The sequence below is a fragment of the Carica papaya genome, chromosome 8 (genome assembly GCF_054855325.1).
Source record: "Carica papaya isolate Zhongbai chromosome 8, ASM5485532v1, whole genome shotgun sequence".
Taxonomy (NCBI): domain Eukaryota; kingdom Viridiplantae; phylum Streptophyta; class Magnoliopsida; order Brassicales; family Caricaceae; genus Carica; species Carica papaya.
This window is the reverse complement of record NC_142316.1, coordinates 29,059,070-29,067,425: the sequence shown is the minus strand read 5'-3', so window position 1 is coordinate 29,067,425 and position 8,356 is coordinate 29,059,070. Positions and strand designations below refer to the sequence as shown.

The window sequence follows — 8,356 nt, the reverse complement described above, 5'->3', positions numbered from 1 at the left end:
CGCAATGCTAACAGATCTTACCACATCTTGCCACTGGAGCCTGAGGGGGAGCCTGGATCACCGGTCTGGGCCTCTTATTCTGTTGGACAGGCGCAGTAGGTGCTGGTCTGCGGGGTGGAGCTGAGGGTCTGTGACTCCCTGTTGACTAAGAATGGTGTGGAGGCTCCTCTCCACTAACTGTGCCTTTGCCAGAACGGCTGAGTATGTCTTGAGCTCCAGTACAAATAAGTGTTGCTTGATTTCTGTGCGGAGGCCCCACTGGAACCTCCTAGCCTTCCTGCCCTCATCCATCAACGTCTCATAAGAGTATCAGCCCAACTCCAGGAACTTACGAGTATATTCCGATACCGTCATATTTTCCTAGACTAACTGGACAAACTCCATCTCCTTTAGATGTCGAATGTGCTCTGGGAGGTACTCCGCATGGAAGGCTGTTAAGAACTGTTCCCAAGTGACTAGAACAGGCAAGGTGGTCTGCTTGAGTTCCCACCAACGATCTGCTTCTCCCACCAGCATGTAGGTAGCAAGGGTGACCTTCTGCTCGGGAACCACTCCTAGGGTCTTGAAAGCCTTCTCCGTCTCTGCCAACCAGTACTGGGCATCTTCAAAAGAGGATTGCCCTGCAAAAGTGGAAGGGTTCAGTCTCCTGTACCTCTCTACGTAGCCCGGGTCAATCAAGGAAGGAGCTGGGTCCCGCGGGAGGGGGACTAGGCCTGACTGAGGATAGACTGGGGGGCCTTGTGGTGGCACTTGCTGGTATGGTGGGGGCACTGGATTATATTATGGTGGTGCCGGACAGTACTGTGGTTGGGGCACCAAATTATACTGTGGCGGTGGTACCGGGTGGTACTGTAGAGGAGCAGGCTCGTACCGGGGTGGCTCGGGATCCTCTCGCTGTAGCGGTGGCTCAACCTGTGGTAGTGGGGGATGGTCGGGTAGCTCCCTTCTTTCCCCTCGACCTTGCTGGGCAGCAATGAGTCTTTCCAGCATCTTAAATATTCTGTCAACATCTTCCCGAAGCGAACCATCCCGGGCTGCTCGGTTTAGTGGGAGTCTTCCTCTCCTCATCTCTCTGCACTTGTATTTCACAAGGAATGGTTGAGTAATGATTCATTGGTTTGGTATTTCTCTACGTATTATTGTGTAAAGGACGAGTTCGAGGAACGTGGCTCTGATACCAACTATAACGATCCCGAAAATTTAAAAAAGAAATGTATATAAAAATTTTGAGTGCATAACCGAAATAAAAAGTTCTGATTAATGTCCCTTACACAATAATCAAAACGTACTAATAATATGAAAGAATAAGTTAACTAAAGAAAATACTAGAAATGAAATACTATAAGGAAAACTATAAAATATTTAGGCATCTACTCGTTGTCTTCCTGCAGAATGGGCTTGGGAACCAAGTCCTCCTGATATGAAATGGTTAAGTAAGAAATGAGTTACACTAACCCAGTAAAGACGTCACACTATATCACTATCACAGAAGTAAAAATTGGTAGAAAAACAAAAATGACCAATGGAGCACAATTTTTAACAAATTCATTAATCAATAATAAAACCCTTTACTGTCCACTTACCTCGGTGAGATTTATGAAAACGACCCATAGAAACAATAACATCAAAGATATCATGAATTCATACATACTCTGTAACATAGCACATGTCATACTTTTATATTTCAATCATCAAACAATAATTTCCCTCTTTTATCAGCCTACCAGTATTCATGGGGATCCATAAGGATCCCCGCTACACGTGAACCATTAATTTTGACAATTTAATTCCAGAGTCGTCCCCATACCCCGTCCGGTATGAGTGCTAAAACAATAAACCTCAATACCCCGTCCGAATTGAGGGTGAAGCGGGTCGTCCTCATACCCCGTCCAGTATGAGCGCCAAAATATTTAAAGTCTCCATACCCCGTTCGGTATGAGATAACATTCCCGGTAGGGTTCCCTATGGACCCGGTCCGTCCACCATCTCCCAAGATATCTAGTAAAGCTGTCGACTTATCCATTTATCAATTCACATACCTTTTCTATTTTTCTTTAGTTTTCTGTTTCTCACATAATCATGAATACTTAAACAAGTAATGAGTATCCAACAAGGCAAGCATATCATCGGATTCACAAAATCGAGCAGTAATAAAATAAACAGTGATTCATGCATTCAAAACATAGAATAATTAAATCAGATACTATACTGCATTTAGACTGTAAAATAAATAAAACAGGAACTAACAGAGAAATATGTTCGGTACGAGGCTCCATTAGCAACCGTAATAATTATGTATATCTATTTAATTCATAAAATACAGTTTTATCATTTTTTAAACTTTAATCCCGTGATAGGAAATAAGGTGAGGGGTACTTACTTGATTCGAAACCGAAAACAGGATTTTCACTACACTTACAGGCAGTCTCTGGGTTCCCTGAATTTTTTTTCAGGAACTGAAACGCGCTTACGGTACCTACACATGTCCCAAATAACTCAAAAATCAAACCTAAGGCCTATTCGGCCAATTTTAGAATTCTGGCACAGTGGCTCCGCCGTGCTCCGGCGACGGCGCTGCCATTTGTGGCGACAATCCACCTCGGGTTGGCCATTTTTGGCCGTTTTTGGATGAATTCGGCCAAACTTGCATTGGTTCCTGTGAGAAAACACCCCTCGGGCCCTCAGTGGGCCGAAAAAATACCAAAAACTGAAACTTACTGGCGGCGGGGCTCTCTAGTGCGGCGGCTCCTTCGGCTCGAGTCGCAATTTGGTGTTTTGCTCCGGTCAACCTGTAGAGGAATGAACGGTGGTCACAATGGTGAAAAAATTACATCGAACGGGAATCAAGAAGGGCCTCGTCGGAGGCAAAAATTGAGAAAATCCGCGGCAGCGCCGCTGGGATTCAGCGGCATTTTTCGGCCAATTGGCCGGTGCTTTGGCTCCGATTTGGCCACAGGTGGGTTTAGAATCGAATTCCGAGCTAAGGGGAGAATTTTTACCTCGTTTGGTGGCCGAAAAGTGCTCCAGTGCGGCAGCGGGTGGCGGCAGTTAGTTCTCCGGTGGCTGGGCTGTCTTTTCCAGCGAGGGCTCTGGCGACTAGGGTTAGGGTTTGGATGTGGATGAGATTATTTATAACCTTCCGCTTTTAATCTGAGCCGTCCATCGTGATTTAATCTGGACCGTCCGATCGCGATTAAATAAAAAATGAATCGGGGTCGTTCATCGCGATGCAATCTGAGCCGTCCGTGCGTGATTCAATCTGGACCATCCGTACGCGTGCAATATGGGCCGTCCGTATGCGCTTTTGATCTGGGTCGTCCGTGCGCACGGGAATGGATCTCAACTGTTCAATCGCGCGCACGCGGATCGCCCATGTGGCTCCCTTCCACATGGCCTCCCGCGTCAACGTCTCTGCCACGCGGCGTGTTCTGGTTGGCCGGGGCTACTAACCGGGCTAATGACGTAGTGCAAGTTTTTTAAATTGCGTTTTGACCTTCGGTTTTCGATTTTCTTTTCAAAAACACCCCTAAAACCCAAATTTTCACCCTTTTTTCTCAAAATTATTTTAAATTAAATCCCAAAAATAATTTTATCCCTTTTTATTATTATTATTATTATTTCTATTTAATTAAATTAAACTAAATTAAAACCATATATTATTACATAATAAATTATTATATTCATCTAAAAATTACAAAAAAAATTAAAAAAATAAAATAATATTAATAAAAATAATAATAATTTGGGGTGTTACAGAATGCATGAGTAGAATCCCATATGCTAACGCAGTGGGAACTATCATGTATACCGTGACATGTACACGTTCTAATATAGGTTATGCACTAGGAGTGACTAGCCGATATCAGGCAAATCCTTGTGAGGAACATTGAAAAGTGGTAAAGACTATTTTTAAGTATTTAAGAAGAATTAAAGACTAATTCCTTATTTATGAAGAATTTGAGTTAAAACTGGAAGATTATACCGATGCAAGTTTTGTTTCAAATAAGGATGATAGAAAATTTATATATAGTTATGTGTTCATCTTAATGGTGGTACAGTGAGTTGAAAAAGTTCCAAACAAGTTACAGTAGCTGATTCAGTGACCGAAACGGAATATATAGCGGCAAATAAAGCTGGTAAGGAAGCTGTTTGGATGAAGAAGTTCTTAACTGAACTTAGTGTGGTTCCTTCAATAGAAGGTCTACTTCCATTATTGTGTGATAATGCTCGAGCTATCACTGAAGCAAAGGAGCCAAAATCGCATTAAAAGTCCAAACACATTCTGCAGATGTACCACTTGATTAGAGAAATCAATGAACGCGGTGACATTAAAATTCAAAAGTTTGATGGAAAGGATAATGTAACTAGCCCGTTCACTAAAGCTCTTGGTATAAAAGAGTTTGACAAGCATAAATGGAAGTTGGAAATGAAGTACATGATATTGGATCTTGTGCAAGTGGAGGATAGTTAAGGATATAAATGTTATACCTACGATTCAATTATTCGTATAATATATTGAATACATTATTATTTGACAATTCATTTTAATCTATGACGATAATATTTTTATTATCATATTTATTATCTTATTATTTAATTTATATGATAAAATTTTTTATTAAATTTATAGGTTTTACATCAAGATGTGGATCTTGATAATGCGAGTAAAATCTTTTATAATTCAATTTAAAATATTTTAGGTCATTAAATCATTCAAAATAGAACATTAATGATCTGGTAAAACTAATATATATATGATAGTTTCTATAAAATAAAAATTAGTTGATCTCATTAACTAAATCACATATATAGATGATACATATAGAGATATAATCATTGAAACGACTCAATTAAAAATTTTTAATGATTAATATTATCTTAAACTATCAATAAAATATTTTCTTAAAATAATGAGATATAAGAATTTTCTTAGATCTGAAATCATCATAGTAATAGATAAATCATTTATTATATTTTGATTCTGGATAGTTATATTCATAGAACTATAGTTAAAAAGATATTCGATGTAATTAAATATTTGTAAAATTAATGATTGATCAAGACGGAATCTGTCAACTTTGATAATAAGTTTAAACTCTATATTGTTATTTATTATAACGACTAAATTAAAATCTTAACCAGAACAGTTGAATGAAAGAAGAAAATAGTCTCTTATATCATTCATTAGTAAATTATAATTTACATGAAACATAATTGGTTACCGATTAAGATTTGACAGTTAAACCATATCCTAGAATTAATCTAGAACAATAATGACGGAATGAAATATTACATCTTTATTTAGCAAGCTCTTAAGAATAATTATACATTTCATACTATCCAGTCGTGATAAGTATTATTAAACGTTAATTTTAATTAGTAAATTGGTTTGACTAATTGGTACTAGTTTAGTATTGAACCTATGAAGTAGTACACTAACTAGTATTCTGACTTTTGCTAAATAGATTAATTATTTTAATTATTTAAAAATTAAATTAGAGAATTTAATTTAATCAAATAAATAAAATTTTTAGTTAGATAGAATATTATTATAATTTTTTCTAACACCGATGATATAATTAATATTAAAGATAAATTAAATTTTTTCTATATTTAAAATAAAAAATTAATATTTATATTTATTATTATTATATTATTAATGTAATAATATAATATGTGTGATTATTATAATAATTAAGATTATTATAAAATTTAATTTAAAATTAAATTATTTTATTAAATAATATTAATTAAAAAAGGCAGTTATATGTATTAAATATATATATGTATATAATTGGGTGTTAAAAAGAAAAAGAAAAAGAAAAAAATAAGTAGATGAGTTCAAATTGATTTGGATTCTATAGGAAGAATCCGAAAGGGATATGACCACCCATGCCACCTATATATATTTATATATGTCTATATATGTATATATATATGAGTGAGGATTAAAAAAAAAAAGATAAGTGAAGAGCTAAAAAATTAGAGGCGTACCAAAAGAAAAAAATTGGAAAATTATTTTAATTGTTAGTGCATTTCGTTAATTAAAAAATTAAATAGTAAAGATTAATTTTGATGTAGATACACATAAAGTGTTTATTTTTTTAAATAATTTTAATTTAAAAATATACTATTAAGTATGTTTTAAATTTAATTTTTAATTTATAACATAATTTTTGAAATATAAATATATTATATTAAATTATTTTATATTTTTTATTGCGTGTTATGAATATATTATAATATTACATTATGCCAAAAAGCACAAATCACGGTTAAAAAAGAATTCAAAGGGACTACATTAAAGAGAGAGATAGAATAAGAGATGATAAGAAGCATGTGGTCTATGGTGTAGTACCTACTGCAAGTCCAGCCAATGCCTAAGCTAGATGAAAAGCCGTCAGTGGATTGTTAAACTTATCAGGTACTAATTAACAATAATGGTCGAAAAGCCATCACAGTCCACACAAGTTACGAGCTTACATGGGGAATTAGGCAAGAAGTTGGGCTTGGGTTTTTGTTATATAAGTTTTAGAATTAGTGCCATTAAAATACATATATATATTTTTTTTATAAAATGTTATTTTTAATTTTTTATCAAAAAATTATCTATGTTTTTTTTTATTATATATATTGTAACGCCCGGAAAAAGGGGCCGAAAAAAAAAAAAAAAAGCCACGTCGGCAGCCATGTCAGCAGGCCCGGTCAGCAGTCCCGGCCAACCGGGACCTGCCACGTGACAAGACCACGTCGTTCCGAAACGGACCACGTTGGCGATCCGCGTAGGCTCGATCGGACGGCCCAGATCAAGCGTGCGATCGGACGACCCAAATTTAATCGCACGGACGGCCCAGATTTAATCAAAAACGGACGGTCCAGATTAAAATAAAATGGACGGCTGAGATCAAAAGGGCAAAGGGTTATAAATAGAACCCCAACACTAGACCACAAACCCTAGCCGCCTGCCGCTCGCCGGAGAAGATGAACCAGAAGCCGGTCGCCGCCACCCGCCGCCGCAACGGAGGGATTTCCGACCGCCGATCGAGGTAAATTTCATACCCCCGACTCGTTTTTCCACGCTGATTTCTCCAGTGGCCAAATCGGAGCCAAAATCCCGGCCAAACAGCCGAAAAACACGGCCGAAAGCCAGCGGCGCCGCTGCGCCCCTTCTCGGTTTTTGCCTCCGATGAGGCCCTTCTCGGCCTCCGTTTAATGCAATTTTTATATCACCGTGATCACCATTCTTTTCTCTACAAGTTGATCGGAGCCGAATCACCAAAACACGAACTTCACCGGAGAGCCGCCGCACCCAAGAGCACCGCCGCCGGTAAGCTTCGGTTTTCCGTAAATTTTCGGCCCCCCGAGGGCCGTAGGGTTGTTTTATCACAGGAACCAATGCGAGTGTGGCCGAATTCGGCCGAAAACGGCCAACCCGAGGCAAACTGCCGCCGCAAGCGGCGGCACCGCCGTGCCGGAGTTGCGATTTGGGCCGAAAGGGGCCCTGGGCCTAATTTGGGATTTTTTGGAACACGTGCAGGTACCAGTAGTGCGTTTCAGTTCCCCGAGAAAAATTCAGAAAAAATTAGGGACAGCCTGTAGGCGCACTGTGAAGCCGTGTTCGGACCCCGAAACGAGTAAGGACCTCTCACCCTATTTTCTATCACGGTATTAAAGCTTAATAAATAATTAAACGGTATTTTGAGACTTTATAGATGTATAATTGATTGAGGTTGCCAATGGAGCCCGAGTCTGATACAATGTTGGTCTGTTATTGTTTGATCTAATTTTCAGTATTAAATGCAGTATGAGGTTTGATATTTTCATTTTATAGTTTCGTGTGCATATTTTACTGTTTTATTGATTATTGGTTGAATGACTGAAATACCGATACTGTATGTTGTCTGTTTGGCATGAATTACTGTTTTGCTTATCTAAATGCGAATTGATGATGCTGATTGAGGGAAAGAAGAATGGAAGATTGTATAAATTGATAATTGTGTAATGGGGTCAGCCTGACTAGATATCCTGGGAGATGGTAGACGGACCGGGTCCGTAGGGGACCCTACCGGGATTGTGGTCTCTCATACCGGACGGGGTATGGAGATCTTATGTGTTTTGGCGCCCATACCGGACGGGGTATGGGGACAGCCCGTTTCACCCTCATACCGGACGAGGTATTGAGGTTTACAGTTTTGGCACCCATACCGGACGAGGTATGGGGACGACCTTGGAATCTGATTACAAGTATTAAGGGTAACGGGTAGCGGGACCCCTATGGATCCCCATGGATACTAGTAGGCTGGTGAATGAGGAAAGATAATTGTGAAATGATTGAATTGCAAAGGCGTGATAAGTA

At 38.5% G+C, this 8,356-nt stretch overlaps 1 pseudogene; it reads left to right on the top strand.

The window, feature by feature from the left end:
• The first annotated feature begins 3,761 nt into the window (after positions 1 to 3,761).
• LOC148252783 (secreted RxLR effector protein 161 pseudogene) lies at positions 3,762 to 4,471 on the top strand (annotated as a pseudogene).
• Positions 4,472 to 8,356: the final 3,885 nt, after the last annotated feature.